This window comes from Pinus tabuliformis, chromosome 9 (assembly GCF_031772625.1).
Source record: "Pinus tabuliformis cultivar Carrire ecotype Pingquan chromosome 9, CPIR1, whole genome shotgun sequence".
In the NCBI taxonomy this organism is placed as follows: Eukaryota; Viridiplantae; Streptophyta; class Pinopsida; order Pinales; family Pinaceae; genus Pinus; species Pinus tabuliformis.
In genome coordinates this window covers 1,467,126,619-1,467,141,021 of record NC_142307.1, presented here as the reverse complement: position 1 = coordinate 1,467,141,021, position 14,403 = coordinate 1,467,126,619, and the positions used below count along the sequence as shown (strand labels likewise).

Below are 14,403 nucleotides of genomic sequence, written 5' to 3'. Positions count from 1 at the left end.
CTTAAGGTTTAGAACGTGAGTTAACAAGATATCTCAGGAACAAGAAGTCTGCCCTGTTCGTTTTAACACATTTCGTGGCCGCCCTCAACGTTCCATCAAGATGACACGGGTCATGACTGTAGCGAACCGTGAAAGGAAAATGAACACAAATTAAAAAAAAATGCTGGAATGTTCACCATTGGATTAAAATGTAAACATTGATATCCCAATGTTGAAATTTTATTACTGGGTGCTTATTGCTAAATTCTGAAATAGCTAAAGATCACACTCAATTGGATCGAAAAACCTTGGAGATTCTCGTTCTGTTGAAATTAGGGACAATTCGTATTCTGGGCTGGAAAATTTTGTGATAACACTCAAGAAGTCCGTTCATTGTCTGTATCACATTGACAGAGGTGCAGTGGTATCTCATTGATGCATCTCTGGCTTACATATAATTATATATGTCTCGGAATAAATTCTGGCATCTGTCTCGGAGAGTTGGCTTGCAACTTTGTTATATGTCTCGATGGCTCAGTCTATTCGAAGACTCGCATCTGTAAAAGACTCTTTACTTTGACCATATTTCAGGTCATATATGTTTATGGGCTCACTCTTGGCTCACACCTGTAGTAGCTCTCATAATTTTGGAATCTACGACATATCTTTGTAGATCACATGATCTGTGGATTGTATAATTCTCAGAAGCTCGCATTATACATATTATTGAGATCATATGGTTCAAAAGTATTGTTTAGTGGTAACACATAGTTTGGACTACTGTAATTTATGGTACACTACTCAACATCCTTTGGTGGTCCAAACAAACCCACATAGGCTCTCTGTCTTTTGTTGCATCACTTTGCAATGGCTCACGTATCAACACTTTTATTTGATATGAATCAAACGATGGCTTGCTATAACAAAAAGTGGCCCCTATGACTTCTGGAAAAACTCGCTCTTGTGGCCGCCTATAATATGACATGACTCACATTAGTATGGCTCATTGCTTTATACGGAATGACTATACATCCTAAAGAGCCGAGACATTGCTTTGCTATTTTGTAATGCCTCTTCTTCTGTGTCTGCGCTACATATATAGTCAATGCTTTCACTAGGCCTCTTCCTTGTCAAAAGAACTAAATCATTTTTGCGCTCATCTAACTGAGAATCCGGAGCTTCATATTTTAAGACATGCATTTTTCGTACAATGATATCAATGTTTGATCCTTTCTTTGAACCACCTGCACAAAATGAGACACATTTCTGAGGACGCCCATATGAGTCCTTTTCCAACTCCCCCTTTAAATTTTCAAATGCTTCATCTGCATCTTTCATAGTCTTGAAAACAACAAATGTTGTGCAATGTTTGTTCTTGACACGAGAGAATGCCTGGATTTCAACAGAATATTTCTCTGGAAAAAGATTCTGTAGTTTATCCCGAGAAGTACCAATGGGTATTTTATGAATACAAAGCTTTGAAAAGTCTGCTTCGTTTACTTCAAAATCACCCATGTCAAGAGGATCATTAAGTCCACGTTCTAGTTTGGAAAGGGTCAATCTCATTGCAGCAATGGCATCATCCAAACAATTGTGTGGCTTTCCTTCCTCTCGTAAGTCATATCCTAGCACAACCTTACACAATTTGCTTAAACTAGGGGTGTAACAACTAGGCTTATCCTGATACTGGAATATGAATGCTGTATCAATAACCCTAGCATGGTCTACCTTCAATACTCTTAGGTCGTGATGCAAACTGTGTCCTATTACAATTGTTTTTGGCGTGAGTAATTTCTTGAGTTTTTTCTGTACATCTTTCAAATTACAGGTTACACACTCGAGATCCTCAGCAGTAACTCCTGTTATTTCTGTCAGGTAGTTAACTACAGGTTTTGATGGTTTCACAAGCAGATCCATCACAGTCTCTAAATTTTGATCGACCGCACAACCTTTCACCACCTCTTCTGATCCATCTTCACATCGGACCATCTCACAATCTATAGATATTAGCCTGTCTGGACTGCTCGAATTTGATACCTTCCCTAGTTTTGTTACCAACCATTCCTTATGATAGGAAGGAAATGAATATAGCCTTTCAAAATTTCGCTGTTTATTATAAGTTAGACGTACAAGATCCTGCTCTGCTCAGGAGAAGTGTCTAAAGACTCCTTCACACGTGATCGCTTAAGTTTGCGCTTTTTCCACCTCATGATTCTAGTAACCACCTTAAGGTCTTCCTTGGTAGTAAATGTCTTCACAAAACCTGCCAGAACATCCCATGATTTTTCCAGGGTCACAAACTGATGAACCAAATTTACTATCATGTAAATTTAAAAATTCCTGCCAATCTCCTTTCGAGCCTTTGATCTGAAGTGCTTGAGCCACTTTGACAATTTTCACAAGAATCTCTTTGTCTTCCTCTGTAAAGTTGACAGCGCATTCCGCCATTGTTGTCCTTAAAATAAAATTAGGGTAGCGCGGACCTGCAGTGCCCCTTTCCTCAAAATAATGAGAAGGCCACACCGTCTGTAGCCACAGTTTCAAAGACGCTGATTGAAACGTTGTAGAAATAATAAGGTTGTAGAGGCCCCTAGAAAAGACAAACCAGGGACAAGTGGGTATCCGAAAATAAAGCATGCTTGGTGGATTCATGGATTGCAAATGGTAGCAGATCTCACTTTGATGCCTCATGGGAATGCTGGACCCAATCCACATCATGAGTCTGAGAAGGTCATCCCTGCCATTCTCATGTCTCAGCTATACTCACTGAAAAATTCTACCTTTTGCTGGTTTACAGACCCCTATGACCCAACATCCATTAGCATGTGGCCTAAGGGCCTGCTTAAGGTTTTGCATCGCAAATGGAGGTGGAGTATCTTCATCCCATGGTTGCAGATGAATTTCCAATCTGCTTTAAGGATCCATAACCTTTGCTGGATTGACTAATGCTGCCTACATTCCTAATGAAGTTGCCCATGATTGGTTGAGACAGAAAGTCTTGGCACACTGTAAAAACTCCTTGTATGAATGCTAGAAGGCCTTTGTTGGATGTTATCATATGCAATCGGCCTAATTCTTCAAGAAATATAGCTAATTTTAAAGAAATGCAGGAGTTGCTTGAAAAAGAAATGCATCTAGCAGTAAAAGTAATTGAACCTGGACCACTCGAGGTCTGTCAGCAAGTTAGGCTGGTAGCAGAGGCAGATGTTCTGTTAACTCCTCATGGGTCCCAAAATGCTGCAGTTTTGTTTTCATGTCCTAGCTCTAATTTTAGAGGCTTCCCTCTTCCCGATTACATTGATTGGCTTGGAAATTTGTTGCATGCTGGAAAAGTGTATCACTATGAACTTTATGGGACATGGACAACTGAAAGGTTGGGAATGCCTTTTCAAATGCGCCTATATGCAGTTATTTTGGGTTGGAAGAGATGCTTTTCTGTGAGGGGATGCATGAATTATGGAAAGAGAAGATTTTTGTGGATTTAGATCAATTAGAAGAGATTTTACACACCTTTACATACAACTGTCGTCTAGCAGTCCATGGATCAAGATGGCAGAGCATATGAAACACAATTAATTTTTCCTCTTGAACATTAATATTCTTTTAAAGTTTTCATTCCTCATTATTTGTTTCAGTATATTTGTCCTAGATGATCTCGAGAATTTCATATAAACTTTGCACATTGTGCTTTGTGAACTTGAGGTGGCTTTTGAATTGGTGAGCCTTCCAGAATTTTGAGGGCATCTGAATATATGCTGCATTCATCTTACCCTTAGATATTAAAAACGGTTTTGTTCTGCTTTAAATCCTTCTTGCTTTTGCTCACATGGTTTTGTTTTTTAAGGATGTTCTTGTCGATGAACTCCAATAGGTTTGGAGGACAAGGTTATAGCTTTACTTCCATGGTCTAGCACATGACATTCAACACGTTTTCTGAGAAGAGAGAACATTATGAATTCGTTATTTTGAAAAAAAAAAAAAAAACTCTAGGGTTTGGAGAAAATTAAGAGCCTTAATAATCACAACACCTTTAAAGATTGCAACAATATTGCACTCCTTATCATTAGATTCAGTAGGATTAAATGAAGATAGGCCCCAGATAACCTCACTCGCTTACCTTAGCGAAAGGAAGTAGGGTAGCTGGGTTTGAAGGGATGAAGGTTTGGACTACTCATTCATTGCAAGTGATGATTACGTTCTATGTAGTTAACATCTTTTTATCTCTAGATAGTGTGTACCATTAGGTATCCACTAGAAAGGAGTGGTATGCATTTATTTTAAAGTGCAAATGGTAGTTGTACAACATTGAACTTTCAGAACATGGATCACGAAGGTAAATCAAGTCTCTAAGAAGGTGTAGTAGGCATTGTTAGGTCCCCCTAGCAAGCAGTGGCATACATTTATTTTCAAAGTACTAATTGTAGTTCCTAACAAAATTGAAGATTTAGAACATGGTAAACAAAGGTGGATTACGTCATAGGTGAAATATCAAACAATAATTAACACAATTATTATTGACCATTACAAATATTGAAGTCCAAGCTTAAGGTGGGTAGTTCCTCCTATGAAAAAGGCATAAGCATCCCCTATGAATTTGAGTTAATGCAAAATTATTGCTATCTTAATTGCATGATTGAATGAATAAAACTAGAGAGATTTCTCCTAAATTAGTCAATTTGTCATTTGAAGGAAGGTGGGTGTTATTAATTGTTGCTTTAAATAGTTGTGATTTTGATTATGATGATTTTGTTGGAAAAGTTTATGTATGATGCTTCCTTTAACTATTAATTTTAATAATATCTATAATGTATGTTTTGTACATTTATACAAAAAGTGGGTTGCAATGTTCCCCACATATAGTCCTTCAGTTATAATGAAATTCGTGTCATAGATACCTTGGGAAAATTTTAACCTGCCCACTAGAAGGTTGGCAAGAGTTTCAGGAAGGGTTCCTAAGATTATGTGTCGCCGTTTCTCCTTTACGTTCTAAGGACTTCGGGACGAAGTCCATTGTTAAGAGGGGGAGTATGTAGTGCCCACTCTAGTTTCCTGACCCTAATACGACATTATCTTAGACACTCTATTCTTCGAGGACCTCAGGTTGAGGATCTGGACCCATGACACTATTATTAGCGATTGAGATATTCATGGTTGTGATGTTATGAATGCTTTCCATTGATATTATGGTAGCATGAATGGTTATGTATCTTATCTATTAGTATTCTGATGATTGCAATATTAAATAGTTAAGTTGGTCTCTATTTGAAATTATGACAAGGGTAGTAAAGAATATGTATGCGCTCTACTAAAAGCATAATGAGGATAAATTTTATGGATAGGTATATTTCTACGATGTTACAATGTTGATAGCTTAATGAATATGTATGTTTCCATTGATGATTATTGATGATAGCCATGAGGGATGTGTCCCCTATGTTACCTACTTCCTTTAGTTCAGACTTACAATGGACAATGATGTGAATGACCAGGAATTGTTAATGATGCTATTATGATAATTGACTAACATTGAGAAACCTTGTTACTGATGATTATTGAGTATGGCAGGAAACCATCAGAGGCACTCACATATGACATGTCGATGACACCTGGTTTGATGAAAATTTATATTACTTTATCTTTGAAAGTCTAAGACGATCTTGGAATCTGCCATACACGTTTAACTATATTCTGATGATATATTAATGGTTGCAGGCACAGATTAGTTGCTTGACCGAATGACTCACATATGGGTGATGGGGTTGTACAAGTGGATGGAACTACATGGGAGGGGTGGGACAGAGTCACTGATCTCACCCACTAGCACTCCCGCCGTGACTTGGGCTGGAAGGGTTGAAACACCTTCGCCTTGAAGATCACGATGCCATGAGGGCAGGTTCCAAAGTTGGGTCGCTCATGAGGACTTTACCGGGGGGCGCGCATGAAAGCGGATTCCTTGATCCCCGACACCATTAGTCTCACTATAGCAGGCAACATAAGAGATGATAGTGGTCTATGACGTTGCACTATACTTTCCCCTCGTAATCACTGGATGCTTGAAGGGCAAGTGGTGTGGCACCCTTGGAACTTCAGGGGAATTTCTTGAAGGGCACGACCAACTTGGCACCCTTGGCATCACAAATAAACTATTAGGTGTGGCACCCTTGGAACTTCTAGGGAAGTTCTTGAAGGGCACAACCAAACTGGCACCCTTGACATCACAAATAAGCTATTAGGTGTGGCACCCTTGGAACTTCTAGGGAAGTTCTTGAAGGGCACAACCAAACTTGGCATCCCTGGAATCATTAAAAATAAATAATAATAAATAAATATAAGCAAGGAATGAAAACTAGGTAAATTTACATCAAGGGTAAATGATGATTAGAAACCAATGTAATTAAATAAAAAATAAAACTTGGAATAAGGAGGATCATAGGAAGAATTAAAATAGAGTACCTTAAAAACTCTACCCTTCCCATTTTGGAAAATACTAGGAAGGTTATGTGGTTTAATTAGGAAAAAGGGGAAAGACAAACATAATGGTAAGGATAAAGATTAATCCTAAACTAATTTAAACCTAATTAAGAAAGGAGGAAGGTGAATTAAAATGAGAATAATAAATTAAATTTAGAGAAATGTAGAGAAGCTCCATGTGTCAACAAACAACATAAGAATATCCATCTAGGAGATAACCTGATTTAAATTAGGGAGTAGATTGGGGATAAAATCTTGACTCATTAATTGACTTCAAGTAATGAACACAAATTAAGGAATAAAAGGGGGGGGGGAATAAAGAGACAACTAGGAGAAGAAATAAGAATCTTGTTGAGGTGAGGAAAATATTAGTTTTAAATAAAAATTTAAGTAAATAATTTTGGGAGACCCTTGATGTGAGAATGACACATGGGTGGGTGAATAATCAAGCTATTGAATTATAAAAAAATAATTAATTATGCATGACATGACAAGTGTCACCTATGAGGACTCCTATAAAAGAAGGGGCAAGCCATGGGAGAAGGGACTTTTGGAACCCTATGGTTGAGTGGAGGAGATGATGTCAGAGCAGTTATTACGAAGCTATAGTGAGTTTGGTGAGATAGAAGATTTTAGAGAGGGGACTCTTGAGCCAAGGTGTGCTCTCCTCTACCAGCTAGTGCTTTCCTCCATTGTACAACCCCATTGCAGCTCAGGGGTCCGCGGGGAAGAAGAGTACCCAAGGAGTAGGCTGGGAGGTTAACCGGTGGGTCTTCGCATTTGGATCAAGTGCGTCATCATTCACTCGCGGAGGTGACCGACTACAAGGGAATACCAGTAACAGCAGAGCAAGCAGAGTCTCGCCTTCTGGTGAACGATACACATGTATTTCATTACTATTGATCTTAGTTAAACATATGTAAATGTATGTTATGATATGTTTTCCTGAAATGAGTGTCAGAAATGTGTGTGCTAAATAAATTTGAAATTTCAATGCGTTTCATTTATGGTTGTATTTGCTGTTAACTAAAAAAAAAAATAAAAAAAATGTAAATAGTCTGAATCGTGGTCCTTACATAATATTTGTAGATCTATACGCTGGTTCGCCTTGGTAAAGGCGCTTGTACATGCAGGTTCGACTCTTCCAAGTAGCGTATGAAAAGGAAAAGCCTATTGTTCAAAAATGATTGATCTATCTGATCAGTGCTGCTATTTTACTGCTATCTGTCAATGAAGTCTTCTTAGATCTGAATGTAAAACTGAATGCATAAGGAATTTGTGTCTGATTGATTTATTGATTAAGTGAGAAGGGTTACCTTTGATGTTGGCTGTCTAGATCTCTGCAACTTGGCACTAGATGTTCAGAATATTATTGGTTGGTACACATCTAATTTAGAAGTTGTTATGATTTAGTAGTTCTGAAGGTATATGCAGGTTTTGTTAAAGGAAGTATACACGTAGGTTGGGTTTATTAAAGTAGTGTATGCATTCTGATGTATGATTTTTGAGGTTGCAGCTGGTTCTGAATGATGATGCAGGTTTTTAGGTTCAGCACAGTGTTCTAGTGACAGTGATCTGATTGTTCAGATTAACTGATTTTTGGTTGATGCAGTTTGAGTTTCAAAGTTTTTGATGGGTCCAGTATGAAAATTTGATGAAACGAGGCCTTCATATTGTATTTTTGTGTACCAGGAGCATCCAGTTTGAAAATTAATGAAACATGGTCCCTGGAGGAAGAGAGAAGGTTGTAGCCTTCTGTAGGCCGGCACCTATGTACTAGTAAACACATCGGCTAGTGCAAGAGCTAGGGGGTTGTAGCTCCCTTCTAGTAGAAGTTGGAAAACGAGAGAAGGTTGTAGCCTTCTATAGGTGGGTGCCTGCGTACTAGTATGAGTTTGCACCAATATAAGATTGTAAACAATTTTTCTTTATATTAAAAGATGACAGAGATGATAGCAGCAGGTGGTTTTTCTCCCGCATTGGGTTTCCACCTTAAATCTTGGTGTTCATGTGTGTTTTTTATGTGTGATGGTTTATTATTTTATTATTGCACATAGTTACTGTATAATAAGATACTGATGCACTGATTAAAGATCAACACATGATAATTTTACTAAATCATAAGTTCTCTAGGTATACGTTGGTTTTCTTCAATCACAATTGCGTACACACACAAGTTCACTTCAATGAAGTAGCGTATATAAATATGTTTGGGAATTGAAAAGTTATTGAATTACAATTACTGATTTGCCTCCCCTCTCAGTATTATTTCTAACACTTCTTATAACATGCCATGAAGGAATGCAGTCTTTATGTTCATCTGATGAAGAGTCCATCCTTGACTTGCGACTAGGGCTATTATCGAACGAATGGTTGTGTATCTAGCCACAAGTGTAAATATATCATCATAATCCTCTCCCTCTTTCTGTGAGAATCCTCGAGCCACGAACTTTGTATTTCTCAATACTACTATCAATTCCATGCTTGATCTTGAATAGCCATTTTGAAGTCACCACATATTTCCCCTTTAGTCTCATCACAACATACCATACATCATTCTTCATAATTGATTCATATTCCTCGGCCATAACATCTTTCCAAACTTGTTCTTTTACGACTTCTTCAAATGTGGAAGGTTTGGCTTGAATCATAGTGCTCATGGCTGCAACATATCCTTGGTACTTGCATGGCTGCTTCCTTTCTCTAAATGATCTTCGAACGAGAACATGTCTCTCAACATCCTGTAGAGTGTCACAAAGCCAAAGTGGTCTCTTCCTAGTAGGAGGATCACTTGGAGGAGGATCTAAGGGATCCATAGGCTCCATGGGATCATCAACAATATCAGTCTCAGACTCGGGCACAGAAGGACCATCTAGAATATCCCTATCATCATTCCTCTTCTTCTTCGGAGGAGGTGGAGGAAGGCCTCTTACTTTCCAAGAGCTGCATTTTCATCGAATACTACATCCTTGCTAATTTCAACCTTCCTTTGACCATGAATATATATTCTATATTCTTTAGAATTTTCACAGCGACCAACAAACATACATTTCCTTCATGTAGCTTCTAAATTATTCCTTTTGTCCTTCGGTACATGAAAAAATATGGAGCACCCAAAGATACAAAGATGGCTAATGTTGGGCTTCACACCTGTGAACACTTATTTATGGGTCTTGTTTTCCAATTCTTGAGGAGGCACATTGTTTTGAACATATACAACAACATGCATTGCTTCTACCAAAAGGAACTTTGGAAACTTTTGATCATGGAGCATGGCATGGGAAAATTCTAATATAGACCTGTTCTTCCATTCCACTAATCCATTTTGTTAAGGTATATAGGGCACAATTATGTCCCTTTTGATTCCTTCTTTAATGCAAAATGCTATGAACTCATTTGACTTGTATTCCCCACCATTGTCAGACTTGAGTACTTTGATTATCTTCCCTGTTTGATTTTCGATCAAATCTTTGAACTCCTTGAAAATTTCTAAGGCCTCATCCTTGTGCTTCACATAGTATATCCATGTATTTCTTGAGAAGTCATAAATGAAGGTGATGTAGTAGAGATGACCACCAATAGAATGGATAGACATCAAACCACATATATCAAAATGAATGAGATGGAGGATGTCATTTGTCTTGTTCTCACTAGAGGGGAATGGTCCCCTTGTCTTCTTTCCACTCACACAACCTAGACATACTCCATCATGTTGGGCTTGAACATCGGGAATACCAGATACCAATTTCTTTAATTTCAAAAGAGCATCATAATGTAGATGAGCCAATATTTGGTGCCATAACTCACTTATATGATTAGTATTATGAACCAATGGTAGAAGTGGTCTTCTAGTGACTCTATAGAGTCCTTCAAATCTTGATCCCAATGTGAATGCATCTCTCATAAGTGAACTAGTAGACCGTGACGTAATGTTTCCCTCGATTAAGGAAACCCTCATCCCTTTATCTTCCAAAGCAGATATAGATGCCAAATTATTCTTTAATCCTGGCACATACATAACATCATGCAATAAAACTGATTCCCTAAAATTCAAATGAAATTTGACGAATCCATAACCTTTCATGGGATGAGTGGAGTTGTCTCCAAGGATAATCTTTAGCTTAGTCTCCCTCTCTACTAGATTAGATAGAACTTCCTTATATCCAGAGAAGTGATGAGTGGCCCCACTATCAACCAACCAACTATCCCACAAATCTAGAGGAAAAGAACTAGTAAGGGAAGAAACGAGAATATATTCAATTTTATTTACAACATTAATTTCATACCTAGGAAATCTTGACTTATTTTGAGGATGAAAATATTATTCACGGTCACTTGAGGTATCTCTTATTCTTCCTCCATATCTTCTATGGTGGTCATTCCTTTGATCATATTTTCTCCTCTGATTATTATATTTATAGTTGTCGCTTCTAGTGTTGTAGTGTGGTCCTTTGTTCTTCACAGGACAATATTGTTCATAATGACTCTTCTTGTGACAATTATAACATTCAATATGAGATGATGTTCTATCATTCTTTATTTTTTCATTTTGAGGAGGATAATTTCTTGATAGAACTCCTTTTCCTTTCTTCTTCTTTTTGTCATGAGTGATATATGCAACGAGCTCTCCCTCTTCATGTTTTTAAATTCTACCTCTTGATACCATCCTTGATTCTTCTTGTGTAAGATTTCCAACAATTTCATCAAATGACAAAAGGACATTGTTGTTGCTTATAATAGTAATGAAGGTTTCCCAAATAGGAGGGAGACCTCTAAGAGTCACAATCACTAATTCCCTGTCAGGCACATATTCTCCAACTCTTTGCAATTGATCTCTAAGGCGAGATATCCTCATGATATAGGATTGTACAACTTCTCCTTTGTTCATCTTGGTGTCTTTGAGTTGATATTTTAAAGAGATGATCTCATTCAAATTGTTGATTTCATACATGCCAACTATCTTATCATACATGTCTTTGGAATTCCTTAAATTCCCAACATATGCAAGTAAATGATCTTGTAAACCATCAACTATAATTTTCTTTGCTTTGGACTCACCTTTCTTGTACCTATTTTTGATGGAAGAAGAAGCATTTTCTAGAGGCTCGGGCACTCTTCCTTGAATGTACTCCAATACATCATTGTTGTCAGCTATGATCTCCAACCTGAATTTCCATGCAACAAAGTTTGATGAGTCACCCAACTTCTCATGCTCCTTGAAGGTAGAGGAAGACATCTTGACTTTGACTAGATAAGCTCCTTCAACTTTCCAAGGGTAATGGATTCAATGCTTGTCTCCTTTTGGGCTTGTCCTTCACCTTAGCTCTGAAACCATGTTAATTTTTCAGATTGTTCTATGTTGTTTCAATTACTTCATCCCAAATCAATTCTTCATTTAGCAATGCATCCAATTATTAATAATGTTTTCAATCACAAATAATAATTTAAGATAGAATAATAGATGCAATGACAAAGGAGACAATAACACAACCACAAGAGACACCAGATTGATCAAAAACTAGGGAAAACACCCCACTAGGTGGAAAACCTTTCAAATATTCTTCTTATTAGATTGTCATAAAATTTTTCAACAGAGAGTACAAGGATCCCAATAGATAAGCATCCAACAAAGGTTTACCCAATACAAGTCAGAAACAAACTTCCAGAATCACTTTACAGTAGAGAGAAACCTTCCAGCCTTCAAACATCTATGGTCAATTGCGGTCAACTATCAAACCCTAGTTGAGAACCCTGGTCACACTCATCAAGTTATTTCATAAGCCACTGTGTGTTCCCAGTAAATCCCCGAGACACTGTGAGCGAGCGACTATGACTTCTTGGTTGCTCTCTGAAGCACTGTAAGCGAGCTACTATGGTCAGATCTGCCCCGAATTATCTCAGAGCCTCGGTCGCACCCTTCAAGATGTAATGCTAGTGACTGTGGCTTCCCAGTCACTCTCCGAGGAACCATGAGCATGCGACTACAGTCATACTTGACTTGAGACAAGCGTGCGATCGAAAAATAGAAACCCCAAACATGTGCGAGCCTCAGACCTGTAATTTCGGAGGTTGCGCAAGCTTCCTCCATCGGACATGTGCAAACCAAACAATAAAAAAAGAGAAGATGATTCACGATGATGATCAAATGAGGTTGAGGTCTCTTGTATTTATAGGCTTCCATGGGGGTCCATTTGGTGTTGAGGCCACCCTGTCCAATTGTACATGTGTGGGTACATAAATTCAAAAACCAACTTCTGTTTGTCCAAATGAGGTGATCTTTAGGTCAATTTTGGTCCTCTTGAAAAGAGGAATTAAATTCAAACATCATCTCCATCATATGAGCTGTCCAAGGTGGAATTTGACTCTAGTTTCATAAATTAACAATATTGGGCCCACATGGGAAATCCATCATATGTGGGATAAGTTCACCAAGTCAAAGAAATGGGAACCCATCCTCCTACCTTACATGTTGTATATAATAAATTTTATTTCAGCCATAGGCTGTTTTATTGTGGGGGGGTGGGTTGCAGTTATCATGGGATTCACAATTCTTTTGTAATGTATTGTATATAGATCTAATGTGCAAAGTTTTGAATGGCTCCACCATATTCTTGAAAAACCTTAATATATGAGAATATATGTTGCTCTCATGGACCCCACACATTTCATGTAATATATTAAAATCAAGATAAATGGGGGTGCACTTTTAAGGGCCTCACACAGAGTATTCTCAATGTAATGTTCTCTTATTGGGCCCCACCAAATTGATATTTTTGAATTCAACCTTGCCCCTAAGAAGGAAAGGGTGCACTATTCTTAGTTCCTAGATAAAATTAGTTCAAGTAATATTTTTAGCCTTAGAGGGTACACTTTCTAGTGGGCCTAACATCTAGAAAAAGTTTCCACCTCCTACTCCATGAATGTAATTGTTGGAAAGTTATGGTTGAAGGCTAAACTTGAGCTTATTTATTTAACCCTCCCTAATGTTTTATAGGTTGTTGAAAGCCTACCTATTTGAGTGTTATCTATTTAGTGAGACTAACTTCCATCTTGGTCTAATGGTGTGCCCTCACTTGTGTCTTTTTCTTCACCTTGGTATTTTCTCAGCAAATGACTAGGGAACTATGAAAAATGAGGTAATATTTGTCCAATATATTTGATACTTATCAATTGAGGTTCCTTTTCTATTGTATTCCTATTAGTGTATGTTGAAACATAATGTGAATTAGTTTCATGGTAAAACTTTGTTTCATAACCCACATTTGTCTATTTTTGCAAAGCATCTTGGTGAAGAAATCTGGGTCATTAGGAAGACAAGGATAGGAGTGTACCGGGTTTGCACTACTCAACTTGTATGCCCTTTTCTTCTACAACAAAACAAGTGCCCTTTCCATCCATTCCTCAATCTCATTCACATTATACATAAAGGAACTGGTACTTTGTCATTTATCCACCAAAATTATTGTTTCACTAACTTTTTTCTTGGGTAGTAGACCATAGTCCATTTATCATATAAATCATTAAGTGTGTTGTCCCTTATAAGCTAATTCTTCATTCCCTAGCACTAACCTTTATCTCTAAGAACTCCATTTTCATGGTGCTAAATGATACCAAATGTTATGTATTATAGACTATTGTTTGAGTAATTTTAGGTGCATTTCATGATAGAAGTCATCAATCTTATTCCTTGGGATGCACTGTTCAAGGCACTAAGATATGACTGTTAAAACACTAGTTTGCTTATCATCTGTTTGAATAAATTTCAATATGAATTTCCTTATATAAGATCAACAACATTCATTGGTATTCATTGCAATAGTAGAGGAGTATTATGATTTTCTTGTAAAAGTGGTGGATCCATGGATGTGTGGTATCCACCTGCAACAAACACATAGGTACAGGGAAAGAAAAGCCATTTTTGTATTAAAATTTTCTGATTGATTTTTTACTTCT

At 37.5% G+C, this 14,403-nt stretch overlaps 1 pseudogene; it reads right to left on the bottom strand.

Annotated features, from left to right (window-relative positions):
* Positions 1-990: 990 nt before the first annotated feature.
* LOC149154129 (small RNA degrading nuclease 1 pseudogene) lies at positions 991-1,968 on the bottom strand (annotated as a pseudogene).
* Between the last annotated feature and the right edge of the window lie 12,435 nt (positions 1,969-14,403).